At 50.1% G+C, this 17960-nt stretch overlaps 1 pseudogene across 1 annotated transcript; it reads left to right on the forward strand.

Moving 5' to 3' along the window:
* Positions 1-1563: 1563 nt before the first annotated feature.
* Positions 1564-15494, forward strand: LOC144671727 (paired immunoglobulin-like type 2 receptor alpha; annotated as a pseudogene). The gene is made up of 4 exons (XR_013573997.1): positions 1564-1634; positions 11214-11580; positions 13424-13614; positions 15032-15494. The product of XR_013573997.1 is annotated as a paired immunoglobulin-like type 2 receptor alpha (transcript).
* The last annotated feature ends 2466 nt before the right edge of the window (positions 15495-17960 follow it).

The raw sequence follows: 17960 nt of genomic DNA on the forward strand, positions 1-17960 counted from the left end.
ACAGGTTAAAACATATAGACATTGCTGCAGATTACTACTATCTCAATTAAGGCAGCAGCAACCCATCGACTTAAACAAACACCAGGAAAAGCATTTTCACCTTACAGATTGAAAATGAGATTATTTTCACTGTGGAGCCAGTTGGAGGCTTGCAGCTGTCTTTTGATTTTACATTGCCTCTGCCCTGTACACACGAAAACGACTGAAGTTATACCTACCACCACTGATTGAATTCAAATTCTCTTTGTCCCACAGGCCTCTCCCCAGGCTCTCCCACACTGACACTCCTGCCTCCCTTTGTCTCCCACACTGACACTCCTGTCTCCCCAGGCTCACCCACACTGAGACTCCTGTCTCCCCCAGGGTCTCACACACTGGCACCCCCGTCTCCCCAAGGACTACAAAACTGACTCTCTTGTCTCCCAAGGGACTGTGACAAGCTTAATCCTGAGGAGAGTCATGCATTATGAGATAAGAAAGTATAGTTAAGGTGATAATCAGGCCGGCCATGATCTTATTGAAGTCACTGTTACGATGCTCCAATGCTCTAGAAGGTCATCTTTTAACGTGTTAGATGTGGTTCTGATCCTTATTTGCCTTGAGTTGTGTTGAGTTTTTTGAGTGTTGTGGGACCTGCACTCATCCAGGCAAGTGGGGAGTCCATCACACTCCTGACTTGTGCCTTGCAGATAGTGGACAGGCTTCGGGGGGTCAGGAGGTGAGTTACTCTCCGCAGGATTCCCAGCCTCTGACCTGCTCTTGAAGCCACAGTATTTTTATGGCTAGTCCAGTTCAGTTTCTGGTCAATGGTAACCCCCAGGATGTTGATAGTGGGGGATTTAGTGATGGGAATGCCATTGAGCACCAAGGTGCGATGGTTGGATTCTCTCTTGTTGGAGATGGTCATTGCCTGGCACTTGTGTGGTGTGAATGTTAGTTTGTCGGGTAGATGCCCGTGTTATATCTGTACTCGGACAACTTGGCTGGGGGCACGGCTAGTTCTGGAAAACAAGTCTTCAGTACTATAGCCGTAGCCTCTGCTTTATCCGGTGCCTTCAGCTGTTTCTTGAGATCACGTGGAGTGAATCAAATTGGCTGAAGGCTGGTATCTGTGAAGCTGGGGACCTGCGGAGGAGGCCGAGATGGACCATCCACTCGGCACTTCTGGCTGAAGAATGGGTGGGTGACCCTCGTTCACAGACACCGAGTGTCTTCTCGAGGGACTTGACCTCAGGAAGAGAGTGTACCGCTGAAAGTTACCACCATTGTTCCCCCACAGTGCCCCTCCGCACCCCCTGACCACCGGCGATCCCCTTCTCTCTGAACCCCCATCCTGCACCCACTTACCAGTGTCCCGGGATCCACTGTCGATCCTCAGGCTGGTCCTGGGCACAATAATCAGCCTCGGTCACCAGCAGTTGATCAGAGCAGAGGATTTCGTAACCGGAGGAGGTTGTGAGATTAGAGAAACAGGAAAGAGAAAAGCAGAACTAACTGCTCAGATGTACTGAGTGTGTGACAAAGTCCCATCTCATCGTTCCGTGATCAGCGAAGCCTCTCCCAGACCCGCAGAGTGAGGTGAGAAGCAGCAATGGACTCTGCTCTCTGCCTGATCCTTCTGTACCCCTCCGTCGGTGAGTAAACCCTATCTGATTTCCCTGCCTCTTGCTTTGTACCCACCACTCCTCCCTCAGCCTCCCCTACAGCTCCTCACCACCCACCCAGCCCCTCCCAAAGACACAGAGCCTTGTGGAACCTCCCAAAGCTTTTCCTGGTTTTCCATTTGACGGTGGGATGGTCAACCCAATTGGCGCTGATGTGCTGCCCACTCAAGTTGAAGAGTTAAGGAGGGACCACAACAACAACAGCTGGAGAAGCCCCTTTAAGAAAGGAAAATTTCCCAAGGCGCTCACCAGAACCATCTTCATCAAAGGGACTCGGAGCCAAAGGAGATATTAGGAGGAGAGACCCAATGATCGGTCAAAGATATGGATTTTAAGGAGGGTCTTGAAGGAAAGGGAGAGAGAGGCAGAGAGGCTTAGGGAGTGAATTCCAGAGCTCAGGATTCAGATAGTTGAAAGCACAACCCCCAATGTTGGGACAAAGGGAGTGAAAGACGCACCGGATGCTGGACCTGGGGGAAGGCAGAGATCTTGGAGGGTTATAGAGCTGGAGTAGGTTAGAGTGAAAGGGAGGGGTGGGGGTGGTGGAGTGAATGGAAGGATTTAAGGAGCAGGGTGAGAACTTTAAACAGGAGGTGTTGGTGGACTGGGAGCCCGTGGGGGTTAGTGAAAAATACGGGGGGCGGAGGGTGAAGGTGGGTGAGCAGGAGTTGGAGTGGGATAGGATGCGGGGCAGTGGGGTTTTGGAGGATGAGTTGAGGAGTTTGGAGGTAGGAAAGTGAGCTGGGAGTGATCGATGGGGGAGGTCAGGAAATGGTTGTTAGGATAGTCCGAGCTGTGGTTTTACAAAATAAAAGACAAAAATAGAGACAGTGCCTGGAACTGCTCATTACAGACACCGGGCAGAAATGGTCTGTTTAACACTGCACTGACAGAATCACAGAATCACAGAATCACACAGTGCAGAAGAGGCCCTTCGGCCCATCGAGTCTGCACCGACACGTGAGAAACACCTGCCCTACCTCGCTAATCCCATTTCCCAGCACTTGTCCCAAAGCCTTGAATGTTATGATGTGCCAAGTGCTCATCCAGGTACTTTTTAAAGGATGTGAGACAACCCGCCTCCACCAACCTCCCAGGCAGCGCATTCCAGACCCTCACCACCCTCTGGGTAAAAAAAGTTTTCCCTCACATCCCCCTTAAACCCCCTGCCCCTCACCGTGAACTTATATCCCCTCGCGACTGACTCTTCAACTAAGGGGAACAGCTGCTCCCTATCCACCCTGTCCATGCCCCTCATAATCTTGAACACCTCGATCAGGTCGCCCCTCAGTCTTCTTTGCTCCAATGAAAACAATCCAAGTCTATCCAACCTCTCTTCACAACTTAAATGTTTCATCCCAGGCAACATCCTGGTGAATCTCCTCTGCACCCCCTCCAGTGCAATCACATCCTTCCTATAATGTGGCGACCAGAGCTGCACACAGTACTCCAGCTGTGGCCTCACCAAGGTTCTATACAACTCCAACATGACCTCCCTACTTTTGTAATCTATGGCTCAATTGATAAAGGCAACTGTCCCATATGCCTTTTTCACCACCCCACTAACATGCCTCTCCGCCTTCATAGATCTATGGACACACATGCCAAGGTCCCTTTGTTCCTCAGAACTTCCTAGTGTCATGCCATTCATTGAACACTTCCTTGACAAATTATTCCTTCCAAAGTGTATCACCTCACATTTTTCAGGGTTAAATTCCATCTGCCACTTATCTGCTCATTTGACCATCCCGTCTATATCTTCCTGTAGCCCAAGACACTTAACCTCACTGTTAACCACCCGGCCAATCGTTGTGTCATCCGCAAACTTACTAATCCTACCCCCCACATAGTCATCTATGTCGTTTATGTAAAATATGAAAGATCGGGGACCCAGTACAGATCCCTGTGGTGCACCACTGGACACTGGCTTCCAGTCACTAAAGCAATCTTCTGTCATCACCCTCTGTCTCCTACAACTAAGCCAATTTTGAATCCACCTTATCAAATTACCCTGTATCCTATGTGCATTTGCCTTCTTTATAAGTCTCCCACGTGGGACCTTGCAAAAGACTTTGCTGAAATCCATATAAACTACATCAACTACACTACCCTCATCTACACACCTGGTCACCTCCTCAAAAAATTCAATCAAACATGTTAGGCATGACCTCCCTCTGACAAAGCCATGCTGACTATCCCTGCTCAACCTTGCCTTTCCAAGTGGAGATAGATTCTCTCCTTCGGAATTTTCTCCAATACTTTCCCTACCACTGACGTGAGACTCAGTGCTCTGTAGTACACTAGCTTATCTCTACAACCCTTCTTAAATAGTGGAACCACATTAGCTGTTCTCCAGTCCTCTGGCAGCTCCCCCATGGCCAGAGGGGAATTAAAGATTTGGGACAGAGCCCCTGTGATCTCCTCCCTTGCCTCCCTCAGCAGTCTGGGACACCAATCATCCAGACCTGGAGATTTGTCCACTTTTAAGCCTGCCAACATCTCCAATACCTTGTCACTCCCTATATCAATTTGCTCAAGAACCTCGCAGTCTCTCTCCCCGAGTTAGATATCTTTGTCCTCATTCTTTTGGGTGAAAACAGACGTGAAGTATTCGTTCAAAACTCTACTGATGTCCTCTGGCTCCACCCATAGATTGCCCCCATGGTCCCTAATGGGCCCTACTCTTTCCCTGGTTATCCTCTTCCCATTGATATACTTATAGAATATCTTGGGATTTTCCCTACTTTTACCAGCCAGAGCTTTCTCATATCCCCTTTGCTCTCCTAATTGCTTTCTTAAGCTCCACCCTGCACTTTTTGTACTCCACTAATGCCTCCACTGATTTGCTCCCCTTGTACCTGCTAAAAGTCTCTCTTTTCCTTCTCATCGTATCCTGAATATCTCTGGTCACCCATGGCTCATTGGGCTTGTTACTCCTTCCTATCACCCTAGTGGGAACATGTTGAGCCTGTAACCTTCCCATTTCCCTTTTGAACCATACCCTCCCCCCACCGTCATTGCTCTTCTGTAGATTTCCCCACAAGTAGCTGTTCCCAGTCTACCTTGGCCAGATCCTGCCTTATTTTAATAAAATTCGCTCCCTCCCAATCCAAAACATTTTTTTGCAACTTGTCTATTTCTTTGTCCATAACAAGCTTAAATTGCACCATGTTGTGGTCGCTATCACTAAAATGCTCGCCTACCACCACCTCAGCCACATGTCTGGCTTCATTCCCCAGAATTAGGTCCAGCACTGCGCCGTCCCTTGTTGGACCCTCTACATATTGACCTAAAAAGATCTCCTGTACGTATTTCAAGAAACCCACTCAACCCAAGCCCTTAATATTATGTCAATCCCAATTGAGCTGCCAATCCTGCCCCTCCCTCAACCACATCTCAGTGATGGCTTCTATATCACAATTCCACATGTCAATGCTCACCCTTAACTCATCCTGTAATACTCCTGGCATTAAAATAGAGGCCATCCCGCCTTGCCTTACTCCCTTGAATCTTAATGTAGCTGTACTCCCTCTGATATGATTGTTTGGCTGTATTATGATGTGTCCCTATCCTGCTAACATTCTGTGTCCCCTCCCCCTGACAAATTAGTTTAAACTCCTCCCAACAGCACTAGCTAACCCGCCCGCAAGGATGTTAGTCCAGCTCTGGTTCAGATGTAGACTGTCCCGCTTGTACAGGTCCCACCTTCCCCAGAAATGGTCCCAGTGATCCAGGAATCTAAAACCCTCCCTCCTGTACCAACTCTTAAGCCACATATTCATCTGCGCTATTCTCCTATTTCTGAGCTCGCTAGCACTTGGCACTGGGAGTAATCCAGAGATTACAACCCGTGAGGTCCTGTTTTTTATTCTACTGCCTAACTCTAGAAATCTTGATGCAAGACCTCATCCCTCTTTCTATGTCATTGGTACCAACATGTACCATGACCTCTGCCTTATCACCCTCCCCCTTCAGGATGCCCTGTAGCTGTTCAGTGACATCCCGGACCTTGGCACCAAGTACACAACACATCTCTGGAGTCACGTTGATGGCCACAGTAGAGCCTATCTGTTCCCCTGATGATAGAATCCCCTATTACTATTGCTCTTCCTCCCTTACTCCCCTCCTGTACAGACAGGCTGCTTATGGTGCGAGAAGCTTGGCTCTGTCCGCACTCCCTGGAGGCTCCAGCACCCTCAGCAGCCTCCAAAATGGAATACCGATTTGCGAGCGGGATCCCAGGGGACTCCTGAACTACCTGCCTGCTTCTCTTGGACTGCCTGGTGGTCACCCAGTCCCTTCCTTCCTCAAGTCCCTTCATCTGCGGTGTGACCACCTCTCTAAACGTGCTATCCACGATGCTCTCAGCCTCCCAGATGCCCCACAGTGTCCCCAGCCGCCGTTCCAGCTCTGAAACCCGAGCTTCCAGGAGCTTCAGCTGGACACACGTCCTGCACACATACTGGTCCCGGGCACTGGAAATGTTCCCGGATTCCCACATGGAGCACGAGCTGCACACCACAGCTTTGAGCTCTCCTGCCATGACTTATCCCTTTAAATTAAGTCTTTTAAATCAATTACTCTAGGGCCCTTCTTTCCTGATCCTCATTACTCCGGAATATACAAACTGTAACCCACAATAATACCTTAAACTATAAGCAATAAAAGTAGTCAATACTTACCCAACCATACCCACTACTTACCAGCCATTCCTCTCCCTTGTAGCCTCTACTGCTGCAGCAGGGCAAGACCACTCTCTGAATATTTAAGAAGTTGGATAGCAAAGAAAAAATGCAAAGAGCACCTCTTCCCCTCTGCACCGAATTCCCAATGTGCACCAAATTGCCAATACCCACACTCGCTCTGGCCGTGACTCACTCAGGATGAGGTCTCTCCCCTGTTGGTTTGCAAACACGACCTGGTGTCGTATCTCTGACGCTGATGGCTGAGGGGGTGGGAGGTGTTTCAGTTACACAGAGAGAGTGGCCCAGGAACAAGTTAAAGATCAACACCATCCAACCACCCCCCCAGTCATTGCCCCTACCCCCAAAAACCAACTGCTTTGCGTGGACCTTCCTGGCAGGCAGTGGGCATGATGGGTGGCATGTGTGGTCAATATGGCGCCATCAGCTTCACGATGGTGTGAAGGCAGGTCACGATCGCTCGCTCAGCCCACCATCGGTGGGACGCGATTCCCGCCTGTCATTCCTGCAGATGACTGAGAACCAGTGTCGCTGACGACTGCGCAGGTCTAGGGACTAGTGACTCACATCTGACACTTACTGCAGGACTTGGCACCAAGGGGACATGGAGGGCACCCACTGCCAGTGGCTGTGAAAGTGATCGCGGCGCTCAATTTCGATGCCAGTGGCTCCTTTCAGGACTCCACAGGTGACCTCTGTGGGATTTCACAATCCGCCTCCCACAAATGCGTCCATGAAGTGACTGATGCATCTTCTCCATGGCGACAACTTTGTGCATTTCTCCCGGGGCCGGGACAGCCGGGATGTAAGCGCCATTGGATTCTCCCGGATCTCGGGATTCCCACAGCTGCAGGGTGCGATTGACTGCGCCCATGTGGCGCTCAGGTCTCCATCGCTACACTCGGTGACTTCATCAACCGCAAGGGTTTCCACTCACTGAATGTGCAGCTGGTGTGCAACCACCAGAAACGCATCCTGCAGGTATGCGCATGCTTTCCAGGGAATGTGCACGACTCCTACAACCTGAGTCGCTCACAAATCCCCGGAGTCTTCCAGGGCCCACAGAGGTTTTAGGGATGGCTCCTCGGGTACAAGGGCTACCCGCAGAGGCTGTGGCTGATGACACCCGTGCAGCAGCATCAGACTGCAGCAGAGCGACGCTGTAATGAGGCTCATGCAGCAACTCACAACTTGGTGGAGCAGACCATCGGCATGCTGGAGATGAGGTTCCGGTGCCTGGACCGGTCTGTTGGAGCCCTGCAATACAGTCCACAGAGTGTCTCACACATCGTCGTCTGCTGCGCCCTTTACAACCTGGCACTGAAACGGGGAGAGGAGCTGGCTGAAGAGGAGATGGCGTAGCTGCGCATCTCCTCTAATGAAGAGGCTGAGGGTGAGGAGAACATTGGAAGTGACAATGACAGGGATGAGGCCCTCACACTGGCCAGACGAGAATGGCACACCCAGGAGGCCCTCATAATGCTAGATTTGTGGAGGATGATGACCAGATGCAGTGAGGTGTCAACGTAGACCCTCACATCCCAGTTGTGAACGTTTGACTCCAGTCTGGCTTATAGCAGCACGAATAGCCTCTGTGAGAATGCTCCGGTCATGAAGATGCAGTGAAGGCCCTAATAGTCACTCGATCACAGGGAGATGATGATGACATGCAGTGAGGACACTCCATAGATCTTCACACGGCCTCTGTGAATGTCTGACTCCTGTCTGGCCGAGGGCAGCTCGCTTGCGCTCCATGATCAGGGTCATATCATAGAGACGCAGCCATGAAACTTTAGAAGTATCTGACGCTTTGTCCGCCTTCAGCACCTGAGCCCTTCAGGAGCTGGGGAACAGCCTCAGTCGTCGCAGATGCTGAAGAGATGGGTCCAGCCTCACTTTACAGGCACTGAGAGCACATCGAAAGGATGGGAGAAACTCTGTGGCGCCTGCCCACTACATTCTGGCAGCAATGACCAGCACCGCCGAGGTGCAGACATCAGTAATGTTTCCCGGGAGTGTGAGGCTGGACCATCACTTTGGTCTGAAGGCTGCACAGACACAGGGAAGAGGCCCTGGATTGAGACACCTGCCTTTATCTTGTGCAGAAAGGTTTCACATCTGAGTGACAAGAACACTGCTCATCAGAACAAGGAGCCATAGGCAGGGAGACATTCTTGGGAGTTTATTGACAATAGTGAACATTATGTACAAGTGATCAACACCCGTGCCCAGGCTGTGTAACTAATTCCATTAACCTTCCTAACCCTGCCGCTACGTCTTGGTGCTCCCCGGACATCCACAGTGGAGGTGGGGACAGCCTGCTGACTGTGAAGCCCTGTCTGTGATGACCCTGGCGGGAGTCCTCTGGAGGGCTGAGACTTGGAGGGCCCCGGCCTGCTTTCGGGGTCCTGCTGTGTGGCAGTGAGTCCCTCCTCGGCCTGTGGAGCTGGAGCTGCGGAGGTCACAGGAACAGGCGGTCGATGGGCCGGACACTCCCGGAGACCCCTGGGTGGATGGGCTCGGAGTGTGTACCTGCTGATCCTCCTCCCTATGGGTGCCCGAGCGTCCCAGGCTGACTCCATGTGGAGCAGGGGTGGCTGGAGTGAGATCGAGCTGCCCAGCACCCCTCTCACGTACACACTGTTGGAGGCCAACAATGGCATCAGTGATGGAGTTCAGCCCGCGCAGCAGTGCAGGAGGGATGTCCTGGACCAAGGTCTCCATGGCGGCTACCATCCTGCCAGTGTTAACCTCGGTGCGTTGGCAATGCCGACGCTATCACCTCAGCCTGAAGACGGAGACTCCTCCATCATGCCTTGCAATCTGAGGAGTGCAGCGGACATCCCTTCCTGATGTTCCCCAGCTTGCCTTTACAGCTCCAGCAACGGAGACATGACAGAGTCCAGAGGCTCATCATCTGGCTCGGACTCAGCGACGTTCTGGCCTCCAGCAACCCTCCCAATGCCGGGGACCTGGGAAGCCCCTGCCTCTGTCTGCTGTGGATCGGAAAGTGAGATGTACTCAGCAGATTGTGACTCCGAGGCGACTCTAAAGCCAGGTCCCACCGAGGCGTGTGTCTCTGCGCTGGTGAAGGGTGTGGGTGAGCACTGTGATGGGATTTCAGGGAGGGTGCCTCCAGATTCCACTCCAGAGGTTTCTTCGGGCCTTGATTGGAGTCCCTGGGTCATGGACTCTGTCGGCTGTTTCCCAGATGTGCCTGCGGAAGAGAGGAGAGATAATGAGAGTATGGATGTGGCCTGTGAACGAGGACACATCACTCACGGCACGGTTGTCTGATGGATGTTGCACTACTGGATCCTCACTTGGTAGAGCAGCACTGACCTCACCGTCAGCACAGGAACGCTCCAGATCCTCGCCGGCCAGCTGGATGGCTCTGTTTCCAAAGTGCGTGAGGAGCTTGATTTCGGGCATTCTGCCACCGGTCTGTGACCTCTCCCTCTTGTTGTGAGCCAGTTTGTCCTGCATGGATACATATGGAGAAGGTGTAAACAGGACACCTGCCGGGCTGGATGATAAGTATGCCCGGCCTGTGTGGGTGGTGAGTGGGCCCATGGACAGGGATGAGGACAATGACGGTGAGTGTGAGAGAGTGAATGGTGATGTCCCTTAAACTGACAGTGAGTGAGGGCCCTGTGGGTGTGCAATGGGTTTGTGAGTGTGTGAGTTGAGAGTGATGAGTTGAGTGACTTACCCTGGAGGAACGGAGGAGATCATTCATCCTCTTGTGGCACTGGGTGGCTGTTCTCTTCAGAAGGGGGTTGCTACTGATAACCACTGATACCCAGGAGTGAATCACAGGCTGGAATCCAATCTCCGGTTTAGGGGGTTTATACATAGAATAACAGATACCCAGGGGAGAGTTACAGACTGGAATCTGATCTTGGGTTTTGGGGGTTTATATATAGAATAACAGATACCCAGTGGGGAGTTACATTCTGCAATCTAATCGAGGGGTTCGGGTGGTTTATCTACAAAATAACAGATGCCCGGGAGTGAGTTACAGACTGGAATCTAATCTCAGGGTTCGGGTGGTTTAGATATAGAATAACAGATTTACAGAGTTACAGTCTGGAATCTAATCTCAGGGTTCGTGTGGTTTATATATAGAATAACAGATTTACAGAGATACAGACTGGAATCTAATCTCAGGGTTCGTGTGGTTTATATATAGAATAACAGATTTACAGAGATACAGACTGGAATCTAATCTCGGGGTTCGTGTGGTTTATATATAGAATAACAGATTTACTGTGTTACAGACTGGAATCTAATCTCAGGGTTCGTGTGGTTTATATATAGAATAACAGATTTACAGAGATACAGACTGGAATCTAATCTCGGGGTTCGTGTGGTTTATATCTGGAATAACAGATTTACTGAGTTACAGACTGGAATCTAATCTCGGGGTTCGTGTGGTTTATATATAGAATAACAGATTTACTGTGTTACAGACTGGAATCTAATCTCAGGGTTCGTGTGGTTTTTATATAGAATAACAGATTTACAGAGATACAGACTGGAATCTAATCTCAGGGTTCGTGTGGTTTATATACAGAATAACAGATTTACAATGTTACAGACTGGAATCTAATCTCAGTGTTCGTGTGGTTTATATATAGAATAACAGATTTACTGAGTTACAGACTGGAATCTAATCTCAGGGTTCGTGTGGTTTATATCTAGAATAACAGATTTACAGAGATACCGGCTGCACTTTAGGATTCGGAGTTTCCCTGTTCCTGAGAGCATTCCGGGACTGGTTTTCTATTGGATGAGATTTATTGGGGATTCCGAAATAACCACTTTCTGTTTCTCTGTCCCCCAGTGATGATAAATGGAGCTGATTTCACTGTGACCCAGCCTGAGAGCCTGGAGGGAGTGGTCGGGAATTCGATCGATATCCCCTGTTCATTCACTTACCCAGAAACATACAAACCCAGAAAGATTAACATTTGCTGGAGAAGAAATCAGTTTCAGAGAAAATATATTCAACGTCTCAGGGAGATACACTCACCCTCAATACCGAGACCGGATTGATTTCCTGGGAGATCCATATCAGAAAAACACCGGAACCATCCGGATAAACCACCTGAAACAAAGTGACCAGGACAGGTATTTCTGTCGTGTGGAGACGACAGGAGTTAACAGCGAGAAGTGGCAAAACATCCCTGGGACACTCCTCATTGTCCGAGGTAAACACTCATTTGGATCTTTATATTTCTCTCTCTAACATTTTGATAAAATCCTTTTATTTACTTCTCAGTTTGTGCTTCAGATTTGCCTCATTTTCAAATGTCTTTTTTAAAGATTCCTCGCATCCCATTAACCCTGTCTGAGTGATCTTCTCCAATCCCAGAAAACTCCAAATTCCCTGCTCTCCTCCGATTCCACCCTTTCCCCTCCCTCCCCAGGGTCTCCCACACTGACACTCCTGTCTCCCCCAGGGTCTCCCACACTGACACTCCTGTCTCCCCCAGGGTCTCCCACACTGACACTCCTGTCTCCCCCAGGGTCTCCCACACTGACACTCCTGTCTCCCCCAGGGTCTCCCACACTGACACTCCTGTCTTCCCCAGGGTCTCCCACACTGACACTCCTGTCTCCCCCAGGGTCTCCCACACTGACACTCCTGTCTCCCCCAGGGTCACCCACACTGACACTCCTGTCTCCCCCAGGATCTCCCACACTGACACCCCTCCCTCCCCCAGGGTCTCCCACACTGACACCCCTCCCTCCCCCAGGGTCTCCCACACTGACACTCCTGTCTCCCCCAGGGTCTCCCACACTGACACTCCTGTCTCCCCCAGGGTCTCCCACACTGACATTCCTGTCTCACCCAGGGTCTCCCACACTGACACTCCTGTCTCCCCCAGGGTCTCCCACACTGACACTCCTGTCTCCCCCAGGGTCTCCCACACTGACACTCCTGTCTCCCCCAGGGTCTCCCACACTGACACTCCTGTCTCCCCCAGGGTCTCCCACACTGACACTCCTGTCTCACCCAGGGTCTCCCACACTGACACTTCCATCTCCCCCAGGGTCTCCCACACTGACACTCCTGTCTCCCCCAGGGTCTCCCACACTGACACTCCTGTCTCCCCCAGGGTCTCCCACACTGACACTCCTGTCTCCCCCAGGGTCTCCCACACTGACACTCCTGTCTCCCCCAGGGTCTCCCACACTGACACTCCTGTCTCCCCCAGGGTCTCCCACACTGACACTCCTGTCTCCCCCAGGGTCTCCCACACTGACACTCATGTCTCCCCCAGGGTCTCCCACACTGACACTCCTGTCTACCCCAGGGTCTCCCACACTGACACCACTGTCTCCCCCAGGGTCTCCCACACTGACACTCCTGTCTACCCCAGTGTCTCCCACACTGACACCCCTGTCTCCCCCAGGGTCTCCCGCACTGACACTCCTGTCTACCCCAGGGTCTCCCACAATGACACCCCTGTCTCCCCCAGGGTCTCCCACACTGACACTCCTGTCTCCCCCAGGGTCTCCCACACTGACACTCCTGTCTCCCCCAGGGTCTCCCACACTGACACTCCTGTCTCCCCCATGGTCTCCCACACTGACACTCCTGTCTCCCCCAGGGTCTCCCACACTGACACTCCTGTCTCCCCCAGGGTCTCCCACACTGACACTCCTGTCTCCCCCAGGGTCTCCCACACTGACACTCCTGTCTCCCCCAGGGTCTCCCGCACTGACACTCCTGTCTCACCCTGGGTCTCCCACACTGACACTCCTGTCTCCCCAAGGGTCTCCCATACTGCCATTCCTGTCTCCCCCAGGGTTACCCACACTGACACTCTGGACTCCCCCAGAGTCTCCCACACTGGCACTCCTGTCTGCCCCAGGTTTACCCACACTGACACTCCTGTCTCCCCCTGGGTCTCCCACACTGACACTCCTGTCTCCCAGGGTTTCTGACACTGAGACTATTTCCCCTGTTTCCCATCACAATCTGTTCCTGGTTTGTGTCCGAGTTCCTGTTTCCACATCATTGCTTTCCATTCCTGTATTTCACAGGACAGGGACCCACACCCTCACCATTCCAGTTAACCACCTCAGTGACTGCAGCAACATCCGAGCGCACTGGGGAAGATGAAGACAAACTGGGCCAGGGTGTAATTCTGATCATCCGGTCCGTTCTCGCTCTGGGAATGCTGGCGATTGTCTGGATGATTGGAATTTACCTGATGAAGAGCAGAGAAGTTACGGTAATCTGAGTTCTGTGATATCATCAATATTTCCCGGGATGTAGATAAACTTAATGTTTGTTTTAAAGACAATGAGAAATGGCCTTTCAATCAATCTGGTGCCCACCCCAGTGTACAGTCGGAGTCTCTGTATAACTGAGCTCCAGTCCACATTCCAGCCTTGCTCCAAACCTGGATAACAGAGCTGAATTCCAGAGGTGCGGTGAGAGTGACTGCTCTTGAGATCAGGGTAACATTTGGCTGAGTGGGACATCAAGGAGCACTGGGGAAACTCTCCACTGGATAGAGTCACATCCAGCACACAGGAAGGTGGTTGTGGTTCCCAATCCCAGGGCCTCGATGCAGGCATTCCACAGGGATGTGCCCGAGGGCCAATCATCTTCAGCCGCTTCTTCAATGACCTTCCTTCCATCCTGAGGTCAGAAGTGGGGATGGTCACTGGTGACTGCACAATGTTCAGCACCATTCACGACTCCTCAGATACAGATGCTGATGGTACCTGCATGGTGCAAGACATGGAGACCATTCAGGTTTGGGCTGGTAAGTGGCAAGTAATGTTCGTGCCACACGAGTGCCAGGCAATGACCATCTCAAATAAGATAGAGTCTAACCAAACCCCCTTGACATTCAATGGCATTGCTATCACTGAATCCCCCATGATCAACACCCTGGGGGTTACCATTGATGAGAATTAAACTGACCCAGCCATATAAACACTGTGGCAACAAGAACAGGTTAGGAATTCTGCAGTGAGTAACTCACATCCTGACTCCCCGAAGGCATCACACCATCGACAAGTCAGGAGTGTGATGGAATACCCTCCACTTGCCTGGATGAGTGCAGCTCCCACAACACTCAAGAAGCTCCACAGCATGCAGGACAAAGCAGCCCTGTTGATTGGCACCATATCCAAAAAATTGAATCCCTCCACCACTGACACACACTGACATCAGTGTCAACCATCTACAAGATGTACTGCAGCAACTCACCAAGGTCCCTTCGACTGAAGTTCGAAACAGGAAACCTCAACCACCAAAAAAGACAACAGCATCAGATGCATGGGAACAGCCCCACTTGCCTGTCCCCTTCCAAGTCACTCACCATCCTGCCTTGGAAATATATCACCACTCCTTCACTGTCACTGGGTTAAAATCCTGGTATTCCCTCCCTAACAGCACTATGGGTGCACCTACACAACAGGGACTGCGGCTGTTCAAGAAGGAGCTTCACCAACATCTTCTCAAGGGTAATTTGGGATGGGCAATAAAGATTGGCGGAGCCAGTGATGCTAATATCTCATGAGTGAAAATTGCAAGCATTGAGTGTCCATCCTTTTGGTCTATTGGAATTCCTGGTTGTTTCCTCAGTCTTTTGACATGGGAGTTTTCCTGCTATAAACCTGTGTCATCAATTTCAGATTCTCCCGATCGAAGGTTCTGGGAAGAGACCAAACGATGGTGGAGTGGATCGAACTGAAATCACCAGTCGGAATCTGTGACTGAAGGCCATATATCCTGGTGTGCTGTGCACTGCAATTTTGCCGGATCACACTTTATCACAGAACAGAGCCACATCCTCAACAGACCACACTTTTCTGAACCAATTGTAACCTCCTTTTGAAGCACACACTGTTGAACGCTTGCTTTAGTGCAGAATTGAAACAAACTGGGTCAAAATCCTGGAGCTCCCTCCCTAACAGCAGAGTGGGTCTACCTACACCCCACGGGCTTCAGCGGCTCAAGAAAGTGCCTCACCAACAACTTGTGAAGGGGCAATTAGGGATCGGCAATAAATGCTGGCCTAGCCAGCGATACCCACATGATGTAAAAGAATATAAAAAACAGACCCTGTTTGCTGAGTGAATAAACTCGACTTGCTGCACATTTCTGTGGTGAAATAGTCTCTGTTTGCTGCTAAATTATTTTATTTGTGGTAATTTAAATTCTGTTGAGTGTCATCTCTGGCCATACACCCAGAGCCTGGGAGAAAAGTCATGGGCAGTGGCTCTTCTCCTGTTTCCGGGCTCCTTATTTGTTTATTTTTCAGTCTTTCCCAGGATGTGGGCATCGCTGTGAAGGTCACCATTTGTTGCCCATCCCTAATTGCCCCTTCAAATGAGTGGCTTGCTCAGCCAATGCAGAGGGCAGTTAAAAATTCAACCACCTATTTTGGGTCCGGAGTCACAGGAAGGCCAGACCGGGTAAGGATGGCAGATTTCCTTCCCTTAGGGGCATTAGTGAACCAGATGGGTTTTTACAATAATTGATGATAGATCCATGGTCACCATTCCCGAGACTAGATTTATATTCCAGACTTCATTCATTAATTGACTTCGAATTCCACCACCTGCCCAGATGGGATCGGAACCTGTGACCCAGAGTGTTTGCATTTTCATTCCACCCACCTCCCCCACAACACCCTGCCACCTCTTTAACCCACCCCTCCCACTATTCCTGATATTTCATCCCCCTTCCAAGATTCACCGACCAAGTCACCAAACAATGACAGAAAGGTGCTAGCTAAATGATAAAGCCCATCGTTGGCATCGGGTTAAAAATGCCGCTCGATATCTATGCAGCAAGGCTCGTTAATATTGAGAGTAGCAGCAATGTAACGCCCTGTTAGTTTGAGTACAGCGTATAGGTGAGGTAAACAGAGAGTACAAATTTTACTTCATCAGCATCGTGAAATTTAATGAATTTGACAGGAAAATATCCCATGTCACCTTCGACACCACCTTCCAAACCCACGCCCACTAGCATCTAGAAGGACAAGGGCAGCAGACCCATGGGAACTCCTCCACCTGGAAACTCCCCTCCAAGCCACTCACCATCCTGACTTGGAAATATATCGCCGTTCCTTCACTGCCGCTGGGTCAAAATCCCGGAACTCCCTCCTGAACAGCACGGCGGGTAAATCTACACAATGTACTGCGGCAGTTCAAGAAGGCAGCTCATTAACCACCTTATCAAGGGCAACTAGGGATAGACAATAAATGCTGGCGCAGACAGTGAAGCCCACATCCCAGAGATGAATAAAATAGATTTTATTCAATATAATTATTTCATAAAAGGGGTGTAATTGAATTCTATTTTAACAGTTATCTCACACGGTAGAAAAATCAAACGACCCCTGAACAGCATATGTGGAATGATGGAACAACATGGGTCAGTGAGAAGAATTGGAGCCCTCCGGGGTCCCTGTGTGGCACAACTTTAACGGGGCCGCAAGATAAAGAGTAACTGGTTCACAATTGTCCCTGTGTTATCTTGATCAGCAAATCTGAAGACACTGCTGATTGCTGCTTCTCTCTGCAATAAATTTTCAATATCTACTATGCAACACGACTTTATCACATATTTCAACAGCTCAAAAAACTCATGACAGCACCAAGATAGTGTGGGCTATTGGGTAAGTAGGCAAATGTAGAACATTAAATCAATGGAAAAGCCTCTTGAGAATCATGTGCAGTGAAACTGGTTACTGATTCACTCTGAGACCATTACACACTCCTGTCCTGGCAATCGCACCCCACACAGCCCACTCAGTAAACCTCCATTTACAACTAAATCAACAGAACTCCAGCCATGATTCCACCCTCTGTTCACAACATGATTATGGATAACAAAAGCCATCTAGCACAGCTCATCTCATCCATCCGAATGACGTATAAATGCATGTATTAGGAGCAGGAGTAGGCCATTCGGCCCCTCGAGCCTGCTCTGCTTACCTTAAGCCAGTGACTATCACAACTTAAATGCTTCATTGGTGCTAAAGCAACTTGAGACATTGTCAAAGGGGCTACATAAAAGAAGCTTTTGTCTGTCTTTCATTACACCCACATGTAGTAGGCAGGGTGACTGTAACAATGTTGAAATTGGAGGCCCAATTCTGATTCTCTAAGGATAACCAATCACAGGGCAATCAACTGATGTGAGGGAAGTGGCTAGAAAGAAATCGCTACATTTACCAAACATTTCAACTCTGTAACTTCTCTGGCACCTACCCAACGTATACCATAAATGGCATCTGCCCCTATTACACAAACGAACACAGTCCTCAGTTTGTGAAAATCTGACATCTACCGGCAGCTCAGCAAGATTGCACATTGAGTTATTGATCTGAATTTTTCAAATAATGATACATGGCAGAAAAACTTAGTACGGCCTTAAATCCTGAATTGGTTTGTTTACCCTTCCCCCCGAAGCTGTCATACAAATTGTGTTTAACACTGAGAATTTATAGCCTGTCTGGGGGGAACCCAATTTGGAGTAAAGATTTGCAAGACCTCACTTTAATCAATCACCTAGTGACACATAGGGATTTTATTACCACAGTTTTCAAGA

The sequence above is a fragment of the Cetorhinus maximus genome, chromosome 34, assembly GCF_964194155.1.
Source record: "Cetorhinus maximus chromosome 34, sCetMax3.hap1.1, whole genome shotgun sequence".
Lineage (NCBI taxonomy): Eukaryota > Metazoa > Chordata > Chondrichthyes > Lamniformes > Cetorhinidae > Cetorhinus > Cetorhinus maximus.